The sequence below is a fragment of the Bos indicus x Bos taurus genome, chromosome 15 (assembly GCF_003369695.1).
Source record: "Bos indicus x Bos taurus breed Angus x Brahman F1 hybrid chromosome 15, Bos_hybrid_MaternalHap_v2.0, whole genome shotgun sequence".
NCBI classification, from domain to species: Eukaryota; Metazoa; Chordata; class Mammalia; order Artiodactyla; family Bovidae; genus Bos; species Bos indicus x Bos taurus.
Window position 1 is genome coordinate 2725249 of NC_040090.1, and position 13926 is coordinate 2739174.

The following is a 13926-nucleotide window of genomic DNA, read 5'->3' on the forward strand; positions in this document are numbered from 1 at the left end:
CGTTTTCTGAATGTTGAGCTTTAAGCCAACTTTTTCACTCTCCACTTTCACTTTTCATCAAGAGGCTTTTTAGTTCCTCTTCACTTTCTGCCATAAGGGTGGTGTCATCTGCATATCTGAGGTTATTGATATTTCTCCCAGCAATCTTGATTCCAGCTTGTGTTTCTTCCAGCCCAGCGTTTCTCATGATGTACTCTGCATATAAGTTAAATAAGCAGGGTGACAATATACAGCCTTGACATACTCCTTTTCCTATTTGGATATAATGGTCATCTGCGTTAAATTCACCCATTCCAGTCCATTTTGGTTCACTGATTCCTAGAATGTCGACGTTCACTCTTGCCATCTCCTGTTTGACCACTTCCAATTTGCCTTGATTCACGGACCTAACATTCCAGGTTCCTATGCAATATTGCTCTTTACAGCATCGGACCTTGCTTCTATCACCAGTCACATCTGCAACTGGGTGTTCTTTTTGCTTTGGCTCTGTCTCTTCATTCTTTCTGGAGTTATTTCTCCACTGATCTCCAGTAGCATATTGGGCACCTACCAACTTGGGAGTTCCTCTTTCAGTGTCCTATCTTTTTGCCTTTTCACACTGTTCATGGGGTTCTCAAAGCAAGAATACTGAAGTGGTTTGCCATTCCCTTCTCCAGTGGACCACACTTTGGCAGAACTCTTCACCATGACCTGTCCATCTTGGGTGGCCCCACATGGCATGGCTCATAGGTTCATTGAGTTAGACAAGGCTGTGGTCCATGTGATCAGATTGGCTAGTTTTCTGTGATTGTGGTATCCATTCTGTCTGCCCTCTGATGGAGAAGGATAAGAGGCTTATGGAAGCTTCCTGATGGGAGAGACTGACTGAGGGGAAAACTGGGTCTTGTTCTGATGGGTGGGGGCATGTTCAGTAAATCTTTAATCCAGTTTTTCCCTGGTGGCTTAGATGGTAAAATATCTGCCTGCAAATAGGGAGACCTGGCTTTGATCCCTGGGTGGGGAAGATCCCCTGGAGAAGGCAATGGCAACCCACTCCAGTATTCTTGCCTGGAAAATCCCATGGACAGAGGAGCCTGGTGGCTACAGTGCACAGGGTCACAGTCCACAGTCCTCCTACACAACTGAGCAACCTCACTTTCAACTTCACTTCACTTTCTGTTGATGGGTGGAGCTGTGTTCCCTCCCTGCTATTTACCTGGGGCAAACTATGGTGGAGGTAATGAAGATAAAGGTGACCCCCTTCCAAAGATCCCAAGCATGCACTGCTACACTCAGTGCCCCCAACCCCGCAGCAGGCCACTGTCAACCCACGCCTCATCTGCAGATTCCTGGACACTCACAGGCAAGTCTGGGTCAGTCTCTTGTGGGGTCGCTGCTCCTTTCTCCTGGGTCCTATTGCTCAAGGTTCTATTTGTGCCCTCCAAGAGTCTCTTTCCCAGTCCTGTGTAAGTTCTGGCAGCTCTGTGGTGAGATTAGTAGGAGATATTAAAGGCTACTGGCTTCCCAGATGGTGCAGTGGTAAGGAACCCTCCTGTCAATGGAGGAGGTACAAGAGACAAGGGTTTGATCCCTGGGTCAGGAAGAGCCCATGGAGTTGGTAATGGCAAGCTATTTCAGTATTCTTGCCAGGGAAATCCTGTGGACAGAAGAGCCTGGTGGTCCACAGTCCATGGGATCGAAAAGAGATGGACATCACTGAGCAACTGGGCACACAGATATTGAAGTATACCCCTTGGATGAGAGAGTTAGCGTCCTTGTTTCTCTTCTTCTTTGCCATGTAGGAAACACCCCACTGGAATGGCCTCGGGACAGAACCACAGCACAGTGCCCAGATTCATCCTGCTGGGGCTCACAGACCGGGCAGACCAAAAGCAGCTCCTCTTTGCCACCTTCCTGCTGATCTACCTGGTGACTCTGGTGGGCAACCTGGGCCTCATAGATGTCATCCGAGCCAGCAGCACCCTCCACACCCCCATGTACTTCCTCCTGAGTGTGCTTTCCTTCCTTGACGTCTGCAATTCCTCCTTGTTCACCCCCAGGCTGCTGATCAGCTTCCTCACTGTTGACCAGTCCATCTCCTTCGAGGGCTGTGTGGTCCAGATGGCCCTCATGACCCTCCATGGCTCTGAGGAGTGTGTGCTCTTGTCCATCATGGCTTATGACCGATTTGTGGCCATCTGCCACCCTCTCCTGTACCACAGCATCATGTCCAAGCGTTTGTGTGTCCAGCTGGTGGGGCTCACCTATGCTGTGGGGGGATTCAGTTCAGCAGTGCAGACAGGGAATGTCTTCAGCTTGCCCTACTGTGGTCCCAACGTCATTGACCATTACTTCTGTGACATCCCCCCTGTGCTCCAACTGGCCTGCTCAGACACCACTGTGGCCAACGTCATTCTGCTCATCTTTTCCGCCTTGACCACTGTCCCCACAGTCTCAGTCATCTTGATCTCTTATGCCTACATCCTGGTCACCATCTGTGGGATGAGGTCACTGGAGGCCCAGCGCAAGGCCTTCTCCACCTGTGCCTCCCACCTCACTGCCCTCTGCCTTTTCTATGGGTCTGTGTTCCTTGTGTATGTGCAACCCAACCCGGAAAGTGTGTCAGCCTACAACAAGATCCTCTCTGTGTTCTACACCATCATGATCCCCATGCTGAACCCGCCGGTCTACAGCCTACGGAATAAAGATGTCAAGGCTGCTGTACTACTTAGGGTCCTTAACCTAAGCAGAAAGCGAATTTGTTAGAGAGGCCTCCAGAAGACCATAGCATAGAAGAGAAGCCTAGAGAACCCAGCCGGGACAAGAACCAAGAGCAGCAAGACACAGCTAAGCCCCTGCCACAGGGTGGTCTGTGTAGGATGCCACATAAGGAGCTTCACCTCTGTGCGTTCTCCAGGGCTGCGGCTGGCATTACTGCCCTGAGCTTTCAGCACCACTCAGCGCTGGACAGAGCCACCTGCTCTGGCCACCACACCACCCTCTACAGCATCCAACTGCATGTCATCTCCTGCTGATCCTAGACCTCTCATCACTTCCTCGAGGCTCAGGTCCTAAGCAGGAGCATTCACCTGTCTGGCAGCATAGCTATTCTATATCTCTTTTTTGAAGGTTTTTAACATTTGTTTCTTAAAAGTTAATATGTGCATAATAGGAAAGCAAAAAGCACAGAAGCAAAATACAGTCGTTCATAATCACAAGCAGTTGACCATCTGACACGCCCTGCTGGGTGTCATCTGTGCATTTTCTCCACTGTGTACCATATTCACGTTATTAAGATCACGCAGTCCCATATCGTGCTGTCATACACACCATGAATATTAACCGTCTCAAAGCCCCAAAGCTCTAAGTATTCTGGTAACCAAGAATACACTACACCAACTCAATCTGGAAGGAAAAAAAAATGCAATCCTGCCTTTCTTGGCCTATTCTATATCTCTTGATGTATTAACCACATTCAGCATAGATAGCACACAGATGCTCATCTCCTCCATCCGTACTTCTATCTTACAGGCCCCCGGGAGGTAAAAGGTGGAGCTAGACTCTATCTGCTTCTTGTTTTGAGAGTTCTCAAATATAGAAAGGTTCATTGAATGCCAAACAGTGAAAACGGCATATTTCAACCAAAGCGACCTTCCCCGTAAGGCTCTACAAGGTATGTTGCCCTTCTGAATAAACGCTACTGAAGTAATAATCCACGTGGTGTTCAACTACAGACGGAGGAGAGTAGTCACTCGACATGCAGCAGAGAATGGAGGCCCCAGTACAGAAATCTCTAATTAGCCTTGGACTAAAACCTGCTCTAAAGCAGTAGTGAGCTATCGTTTCTATGTAAATGACCAATGAAGCAATATTACAGACCGAAAGACCATATAACTTTTTTCAATTAGAAACTATCTGTATGTTTTTAGATAAAACCCTTATTTTATTGAAACACACATCAGTCTTACTGATTTAAGAGAACGAAAAAGAGGTGCAATTTACTGTGAAACCCAGATGTCAGCTGAGGCTCCGTATCTTTGGAGGATTCAAATGGAATTAGCGTGAACCCCAGTCCAGCGTGGGGGTGTCCCCACACTCCTGAGAACATTCCTGGGGCGCTGGAAGCGGCAGGAAAGGGCTGTGAGTGTGTGTTGTGCTTTGCCGGCTCACCTCAGTCCGAGTTCCTTAATCCACTGAATGACTTCAGTTTATGACTCATTCAGGGACAGCGGGAAAAGCTTGGGATCAGGAATGTGGATAATATAAATGAGGAAATGGGGGAAAACAAACTCTGACCATTTTAGGTTCTGATAGGGAGGGGGAAAGGGCAAACTTAGGCAGGTTGCATTGCGGGACACAGCGCTAGGCTTCAGCCCTGTGAAGAAGCCGAAGAGATTGCACCTCTCCCAGACAAAGCGTTCACCTGTAAATTCACAGATGCCAAAGTGGAATGTTTTCCTAAAAAACTTGTTAATCCCAGGTGAACCTACTGATCAATGCCTAGTAATCATGTTGGAATCATCTCCCTGCTTTATGTACAAGCTTGAGATCATTTTTCTTAACATACTGTATAGGCTTCTCCAGAGAAGCAGAACCAACTGGATATATACAGAGACATAAAAATGGAGATTTATTATAAGAGTTGGCTCATGCAATTATGAAAGCTGAGATCCACAATCTGCCATCTGCAAGCTGGAGAAGTAGGAGAAGACAGTGCTGTAATTTAGTCTGAATACAAAAATCTAAAAGCCAGGGCCCACTGATGAAAGCCATGGTGGGAATCTGAAGGCTCAGGAACCAGGAAAATCAATGTCTGAGAACAGAACTTCCAGCTCCAACCAAAACAGCCGAGTCGCCCCTTCTTGGCCTTTTTGGTCTAATCAGGCCCTCAAATGACTGGCTGATGCCCACCCATGCTGGTGAGGGTCATCTTCTTTACTCAGTCCCCAATTATAAAGCTGATCTCTTCCAGAAACCCTTCACAGATGCCCAGAAACATTTTATGAGCTCTCGAGCATTCTTTTGCTTGGCCAAATTGACACATAAAATTAACCATCACATAAACTAAGAAGAGAGCAAGCTCCAGCCAGTCTCCTACCATCTCAGACTCAGGAGGTTAGGGGCTGCAATCGTTCCATGAAAATAAGCCATTCGCTTAACGAGAAACTTTTCTTTGAATGATAATTTACCTTTGAGCAAGGACCCACAGGGGACCAGGGAAGCGAGAGAGGGGTGCCAGCCCCTCCTCACTGCCCTGTAATCCCAGACTCTGCCTCCTAACTTCACCAGTTGCTGAGCGAAGGTTGCCTCAAAGCCCTAGGCAACCAGGTCACAGGCTAAGGAGTAAACAGGTTCCCCAGAAATTTGACTGGTGAGAATCGGAAGAAGCACGGGGGAAAGACAGGCAGAGGCCTGAGTGCAGGAGCAGCTGACAGCACAGCAATGTCGGCCAGGGAGAACAGGCATCCAGCTCCTACAGCCCCACACTCCCTGCCCTCTGCAAACGCAGCCCAGCTCTCTCCTCTGCCTTCACCTAAGTCTGCTGGAAGACTGGAAATTCAGTCAAAGTGTTACCTCTCTCAAGAGCATTTGAATTGAATTTTTCTTTACACCTCTTCAGAGCACCCAGAGCCCACCGAGTACCTGAAGATCTAGAACTTTCCATTGGGTGGAAGTGAAGCTAAAGTTAGGGGCCGATCAAGCCATAAATGCTGAAATGAAGAATAGTTTGTGGTCCCGACCAGGCAGCCAAAGCGCTGGGCTACAGTGGATCAAGGTCCCTGCCAACAGCCAGTGTTGAATGAGTGGTTACTGTTACCGATGACCGCTTCTGTCACCTGAGAAAAGTTGGCCTTGCAGGACCTCAGGTCTAGTCTATGCGGAACAAAGATGATCTCTAAAGTCTCCTGTTTACAGATGGAAAGGGGATAAATCACTTTGAACCTCCTAGACATTCATCATGTTCTCAAGCGTCTCAAATTCATTTAAACTAACTTCATGGGAAATATATGGGGAAACAGTGGAAACAGTGTCAGACTTTATTTTTCTGGGCTCCAAAATCACTGCAGATGGTGACTGCAGCCATGAAATTCAAAGACGCTTACTCCTTGGAAGGAAAGTTATGACCAACCTAGATGGCATATTCAAAAGCAGAGACATTACTTTGCCAACAAAGGTCCGTCTAGTCAAGGCTATGGTTTTTCCAGTGGTCTTGTATGGATGTGAGAGTTGGACTGTGAAGAAAGCTGAGCGCCAAAGAATTGATGCTTTTGAACTGTGGTGTTGGAGAAGACTCTTGAGAATCCCTTGGACTGCAAGGAGATCCAACCAGTCCATCCTAAAGATCAGTTCTGGGTGTTTATTGGAAGGACTGATGCTGAAGCTGAAACTCCAGTACTTTGGCCACCTCATGCGAAGAGTTGACTCATTGGAAAAGACTCTGATGCTAGGAGGGATTGAGGGAAGGAGGAAAAGGGGACAACAGAGGATGAGATGGCTGGATGGTATCACTGACTCAATGGATGTGAGTCTGAGTGAACTCTGGGAGTTGGTGATGGACAGGGAGGCCTGGTGTGCTGCGATTCATGGGGTTGCAAAGAGTCAGACACGACTGAGTGACTGAACTGAACTGAACTGAACTGACTGAACCCTGAAGGACTTCCTGGGCTTCTAGGTGACTCGGGACAAAGAATCCGACTGCCAATGCAGGAGATATGGGTTCGGTCCCTGGATCAGGAAGATCTCCTGAAGAAGGAAATGGCAACTCACCCCAGCATTCTTTTCTGGGAAATCCCAAGGACAGAGGAGCCTGGAGGGCTACAGTCCATGGGGTCGCAAAGAGTCGGACATGACTCAGACTAAATAGCAGCAGCAACGGTCTTCGCGGGAGGAGCACTGCGTGAGGTGGGGCGTCGGCCTGGCACCGGGGCCTTCAGTGGGAAACCCAACCTCTCCAGTGGCTGACAGCTTCACTCACCGGGTGTGATGCTCTCAAGACACCACCCCAAGGGACAACCTGGGGCAAGATGGAAGGAACCAAAATGAGGTAAATGAGGGGCCTTCCCTTGCAGAAAGAATTCAGGACAGGCTGAGGGCGTTTCCAGCTGGAGCTGCTCAGAGACAGCCAGCAGCACAAGGAGAGCAGAGGGTTAGATCCCCTCCAGAAGATTCATGGATCCCACTAGGGCGTGGCCATCCTGCCTTCTCCACAGGATACTGAACGGTGGCCACACCCACACCCTGTTTCATCCCTCCCCTCTCTGGAACCTCAGAGAAACTGGCCAGTCCCAAGGAGCTGAGTTAGATGGGAAGCAAGCCTGACTCATTGGAGCCAACTCATTGGAAAAGAGCCCAATGATGGGAAATACCGAAGGCAAAGGAGAAGGGAGTGGCAAAGGATGAGATGCTTGGACAGCATCACTGACTCAGTGGACCCGAATCTGAGCAAACTCCAGGACAGAGGAGCCTAGCAGGCTACAGCCCGTGAGGTCCCGAAGAGTCAGACATGACTTAGCAACCAAACAGCAACACCAAAAGCCTGACTCACAGTCAGGGTGTGGATAAGCCCTAGAAAGCTGAATTTGCTCCATGGAGGGGGACCAGTCAACCTTAGACCCCGTTCTTCTACTCTGAGATGCATGTTAAATATGATGTTTGATAATTTGAGAGACAGGTTTCAAGGCCAGCCCTCCAGAATCAGTATCACCCAGAAAGCCCTATGCCCCATAAACGCTGCGTTCGAAGCAGGACCTCAGAGCTTGCGCAGTGTGGCTCTCCTCGGGGGTTACTATTGAATGCAGCAGAGTGTGCTGTTCTACTCGCAGCGCTTCAGAGCTCAAAACTGCCACTCTTTGTAAAAATGACCCAATCACGGAATTTACAAAGCCGTCGGTAAAACAAAAGATGTGAGCAAGACCCGCAGGCTCTTAAGTCGTGCTCAAGGAAGGCCAGAGACAGACTTGAGGGCCAGCAGGTGGGATAGGATCCTTCAGATTTCTCATCAGTCCCCTCTGACACCTCTGTCTTCATGCCTCTCTCCACCTTCTGACTCCCAGCACAGGAGCTGGGCTCAGACATTCACCCCCAGGGTGGGAGGCCGCCCTGGCTGCTCCGTCCCCAGGTGCCCATGGCGGGACTCCTTGGGAAGCCAGAGCGGTCACTCAGTGTGACCAGCGCAATCCACGGCTAAATCCAACTCAACATGAGCTCACGGTTCTGCATCTGCCCAAGATCAGTGGCTCCAGCTCATTGATCGCCCATCTGCTCTGGGGCTGACAGCCGCTCACAGATGTGACAAGGGCCAGAGCATCCCTCCAGAACGCAGTCGAGCTGGTCCGTACTCTTTCTCAGGCTCCAGAGGCGCCTGCATTTCAAGGAGCCTGGAGGTTCCTCCCTCTTATCTGAAGCTCAGGTGGGAGGGACCCTGCTAGTGCTTTTCTTCAAAGGCCCAATTTCTCAGCCTTCGCTCCTGCAACCCAATATTTGCTTCACGGTAAACTCTGCTATTTCCCTTTACGTTTCTCCTGGGGACGCATGCTCTGCGCAACACGAAGCTCAGAAACAAGGCTGGGAAAGTAACAAAGCCGTGCAAATATTCCCTGACGTGGGGGGATTTTCTAACATACTTGCATCACACGTGTGTTGTGTCTGGGGCAAACCTGAGGAAAGAAACAGGCCCACTGGCCACTCCACCAGCACTAGGACAGTATTAGAGACAGTGCTGGAGGGACTTCCCTGAAGGTCCAGGGGTGAAAAATCCGCCTTCCCATCCAGCGGACACAGGTTCAATCCCCGCTAGGGGCACTAAGATCCCACGCGCCACAGGCAACTGGGCCAGCACCATCCACCTGCTGCCGTGCTCACCCAGCGCAGCCAAAGAGAAAAACTAAATGAAAAAACTGTGCTTAACTTGGGTGTGATCCTCCAAGAGACAGTGAAGGGTGGGAGCAGGGGCCCCTTTGCCCCCTCATCTCTGACCCCGTAGGACTGAAACGTTACCCAGAGCTTCACTTAAAATCCTGCCTTAATTACAGCCAATGTTTATCAAACACCTTCTGTCTACGAGGCACTGTGTCTCCATTTCCTCACAAAATTCTACCAACAGCCCTCACGAGGCACAAACTCCAGATAGCCCCATTCTTAGGATAAGAAAACTGAGTCACAGAAGGGTAAAATAACTTGCCTGGGGTCACACATTGAAAAGCTGCAGAATCAAGATTGAAACAGACCCGGGAATGTCCAACCACTACATTGTCTGCACTACTTAGGAAGTATTTTGTGGACACATAAGCGAAGAGTCTCCAAGGATGGAGACTGTTAGCTCCCTCCTTCTCTGAAAGTCCGGGCCCTCCTCCTATCAGGCCTGGGGTCAGGGGAGGCCTGCGTCCCATGGAATCTGCTCTAGTCTCGAGACTAGGATTGCCAGATTTAGCAGATAAAAATACAGATGCCCACTTAAAACTGAATTTCGGATCAACAATGAAAAGTTTTTCAGATAAGCGTACCTGAGTATTGCATGGGACACAAGCCAAAATTGATTGCTTGTCTGAAATTAAAGTTTAGCTGGGCACCAGGTGTGGAATGTAGTATTTTTTGGCGACACCGTGAGGCAGGCAGGATCTTAGTTCCCTGACCGAGGATCAAAACCGTGCCGCCTGCCTTGGAAGCGCAGAGTCCTCCAGGGACGTCCCAGCAGCATACGTTTTACTGACGGCTCCTCGCGTGCCTTGTTTGACCAATAACAAACTGCAGGGGTGACCGTGGGCCAGTCCCAAGCCCCAAGAGGGCGGCTGGTCTCCAGCTCCTCGTCTCAGAAGCCCGCCCTGCCGCCACCGTGCTGTGGGCCAGCCCAGCCAGCAGCAGGGAAGCGCCCCATGGGAAGCTCTGAGCCCCCGACACTGGGTCAGGCCACGGCCTGGCAGGACAGCCCAGCTGCCAGCTTCGTGCGGCTGAGGCAGTGACCTCCGTCTGTACCAGGAGAAGGGGAAGAGCAATGTGCCCCAAGCCCCTAACCCCCAGAACTGTGAGAAAGAGCAGATCATCATATTTGTAAGATACTACATGCCAGGGAGCTTTCTTATATAGCAAGAGATAACCAAAATAACCCTTAAGGGATCATCCTTGAATTATTCTGCCTTGGGTCCCCAGACACTGCGGTCCCCGGCAGAGGCTCCATCGGGCTTGGTCCCTACGAGCCTGTGCCGTCTGAGGCAGTCTCACTCTGACTGTTCCTTAGGGAGGCAGTGTCTTCTTGAGGTTCAGAGGACGGACTTTGAAGACAGCCAGACCCAGGACTGGATCCCAGCTCTGTCACACAAAGCTCTATGACCTTGGTCTCTTGGCCTGAAAAATGAGTCTGTCAATATTAACTACCTCGGGAGGTGGCCTGTGAGGATGAAAGGAGATTTAACGTCTATAAAGTGCTCAGAACAGCGCCAGGCCCTTAATTAGCGTTCAGCACATGTTAGCTGTTATTAGTCATCCTCACACTGAATAATTTCTCTGTGTTATTCTATAATTTTACCTTCCTTATTATTTCTATGCAGGGAAGAAAGTTTAATGAAGTCACAAAACACAGTATAACAAGGGTGGCAGGGAGCACCACCACAGAACCACAGCTCTCCACGAGAAGAGACTCCCGGCCTGGGAAACACTGAGGGGTCCAGCCTGTCCAAGCCCCTCACTCTACCACGCCAGCCTGTTTCCCAGGCCCAGCTGTCCCTGAGAAATCACAGGCAACCTAGACCTACCTAGACCAGGTCACTAGAGTGACCTAGTTACTCTCCCAAATTTCTGTCTTTCTCTTTCCCCCTGAACCAGACATGCTGAGACAGAAGACTGTAGATCTGGGAGAGCATACGATGGCACAGTAGATACAGGGGTTATGGAATCAACACAGGACCAGCGTCCAAGTCTGGTTTTGCCACATACAATCTAGCGTAATCTGTAAACAAGACAGTTGTGTAAAGATTAAATACATGGCAGAAAGCTTTGCAGATAGCGTGGTTTGTAGTAGATGATGCCTGGAGACCAGTGTCCCCACTTCTTCTAGGATTATGCACTCTGGGCATTAAAAGGGCATGGGCTGCTGGCACCAAGATGCGGTCATGCAAGATGACCTCTTCCTTTCACCCTTCTGTGGGCCCAGAGTCGTTAATCAGCACGTCTGTGGCCTCTGGCTCTCTGCCGAACCCCCAGCTCACCTGTGTCAACATTGCCAGGCTGAGACCGTCCTCTTCCTTTGCTTGCTTCATTATCACCATCATCCTAGTCACGTTCAGAAGGATGCATTCCCTGAAAGTCCAAAGCAAAACTCAAGTCTCAAGACAGTAGGTTAAACCCTCAAGCAGGACAGAGCCAGGACAAGTAACCAGACCCTGAAGAGCAGAGGAACCCTAACCAAGGATGAGCCAAGGGCCAAATGCCAGGAGAAGAAGGATAAGATTTTTCAAAACCCAGGGCAAGTGAAGAAAGGCAGCATCGTGAGTGAAATCAGAGTCAGACGTGAACTTAGACCAATAGGTACTGCCCTTGGGGTCAAGACGTAGGTCAGATTTCTTGTTCTTAAGGCCACTGGAAGTCAAAGCTAGCTTGTGAGGAGCCAGACTCAGAGTAAAGGGGTATTTCAGATCCCTCCAGACTCCTGCTTATGTACAAAACGTGTTTGGAGTTAAGCTTCTTTGAGGGATTCCCAAATGATAAAGAACTCACTTGCCAATTCAGGAGACACAAGAGATGCATGTCTGACCCCTGGGTGAGGAAGATCCCCTGGGGGAGGGCATGGCAACCCCGTCCAGTATTCTTGCCTGGAGAACCCCATGGACAGAAGAGCCTGGTGGGTGACAGTCCGTGGGGTCACAAAGAGCCCGACACGACTGAAGAACTCAGCTCGCACGCGTGCAAGCTTCTCTGAAAGACCTGGCCTGTCGTGTTCGGGCACCTGACCTTGCCTGTCCTCCACATCTCTCCTGCCCCCAATTAAAGGCAGTGGCCAAAGACAACACTTCGGAGGCTGCGGTGACGTGTACTCTGATTCAACACCCGTCTCCTCCCCAGCCCCTGTTTGTTCACGAGCTCTCCACTCCCAGGACAGCAGACGGATGTGAGCATATCTGTCCCCGGGACAGAGCTGAATGATTCCCATGGAGTTACATTCCTACACACTCCGCTCACCGTCGTTATCTGGCTGTGTCTCTGGCTTTCCCAAATAAACCACAGGCTCTCTGAAGCAGGAAGCAATGCTCATATTTCATCTCATGCACCACTGAACCTAGCACAGTGCAAGGTACTCAATGGGAGAATATTAATTAAGGGTTATGGATTCATATATATTTCACCTCTCCCTCTTTGGATCTGCAACTTGTACACAGCAGAAGATAAAAAGACCAGTTGTCACGACTCTGTAAGGCTCAGGACTTTCACGAAACACTCCTGCTGCCTGAAGAAGCCATTTGCCCAATAATGAAATTAATAGCTAATATTTATTGAACGTATATTATGGTGCCAAGCATTCTGGGAGGCACCTGGAACACATTATTTCATTTAAGCCTCAAAACAATTCCATGAGTAGGCTAGACCTATTAATATATGAGAAAACTGAGAGTCCAAGAAATCTAAGGTCAAATATTGTTCATAAAGGCAGACCTGAGTTCAGCTGATTCCAAAGTCTATGCTCTACTGTTAGGCCTAAAACTCCTTGGGTTTTTGCAGAAAATTATACAAATTTACATTTCCACTGCTTCCGAAAATATATCCAAAGAGCTTCTCACATATTTCCCCGAGGACCCAGCTTTTCTAATCATCCCGTACAGTCTTGACTCCTACCAGGAGCTTTCAGTTCCTACAGCCCACCTGAAGAGCCGCTTGGAAGAGGAAAAAAAAATGAGAAAGAAGAGGCAGGAAGAATGAGGCAAGGAAGGCCCTTGGTGCCACTGCTTTGACCCCATTCCTTTGCCATGAAAAAAAGCTTGTCTCCTAAGTCATTTACCGTTCCATCATCCCCTTTCTGTGTTTCATCTTAATGTCAGCATAGAGTTTCTTTGTGAGTCATAGCAAACAATCTTTTTCTTCCAAGGCAAGTCCAGGCTGGTTTCAAGAGTGGACAAGTAGTGATTCATTGATAGGATCAAAACCAGGGGCTTGGAAGCTCATACAACTCAATACCAGAAAAACAAACAACCCAATCAAAACGTGGGCAGGAGACCTAAGCTGACATTTCTCCAAAGACATACAGTTGGCTAATAAACACATGAAAAGATGCTCGATATTACTAATTATTAGAGAAATGCAAATTGAAACCACAATGAGTTATCACCTCACACTGGTCAGAATGAAAGTGAAAGTGAAAGTCACTCAGTCATGTCTGACTCTTTGTGACCCCATGGGCTATGCAGGCCAGAATACTGGAGTGGGAAGCCTTTCCCTTCTCCAGGGGATCTTCCCAAACCAGGGATCAAATCCAGGTCTCCTGCATTGCAAGTGGATTCTTTACCATCTGAGCCACAAGAGAAACCCAAGAATACTGGAGTGGGTAGCCTATCCCTTCTCCAGGAGATCTTCCCAACCCAGTAATTGAACTGGGGTCTCCTGCATTGCAGGTCGATTCTTTACCAATTGAACTATCAGGTAAGCCCACCAATCAGCATGGCCATTTTCAAAAAGTCTACAAACAATAAATGCTGGAGAGGGTGTGGAGGAAAGGGAGTCCTCTGGCATTGCTGGTGGAAATGTAAACTGATACACCACCAAGGAAGGCAGTGTGAAGATTCCTTAAAAAGCTGGGAAAGAACTACCGTACGATCCAACCATCCCACTACTGGCATATACCCTGAGAAAACTATAGTTGAAAAAGACACATGTACCCCAGCATTCATTATAGCGCTATTTACAGTAACTAGGACACGGACGCAACCTAGATGTCCATCAACAGATGACTGGATAAAGAAGTTG

The 13926-nt window shown here is 49.0% G+C and overlaps 1 long non-coding RNA gene across 1 annotated transcript in view; it reads right to left on the reverse strand.

Annotated features, from left to right (window-relative positions):
* Positions 1–13926, reverse strand: part of LOC113905248 — a 54755-nt gene that overhangs the window by 24759 nt on the left and 16070 nt on the right. Inside the window, exon 2 of the long non-coding RNA XR_003514622.1 lies at positions 11181–11271. This is a non-coding gene — a long non-coding RNA (uncharacterized LOC113905248). The remainder of the gene's footprint in view (positions 1–11180; positions 11272–13926) is intronic.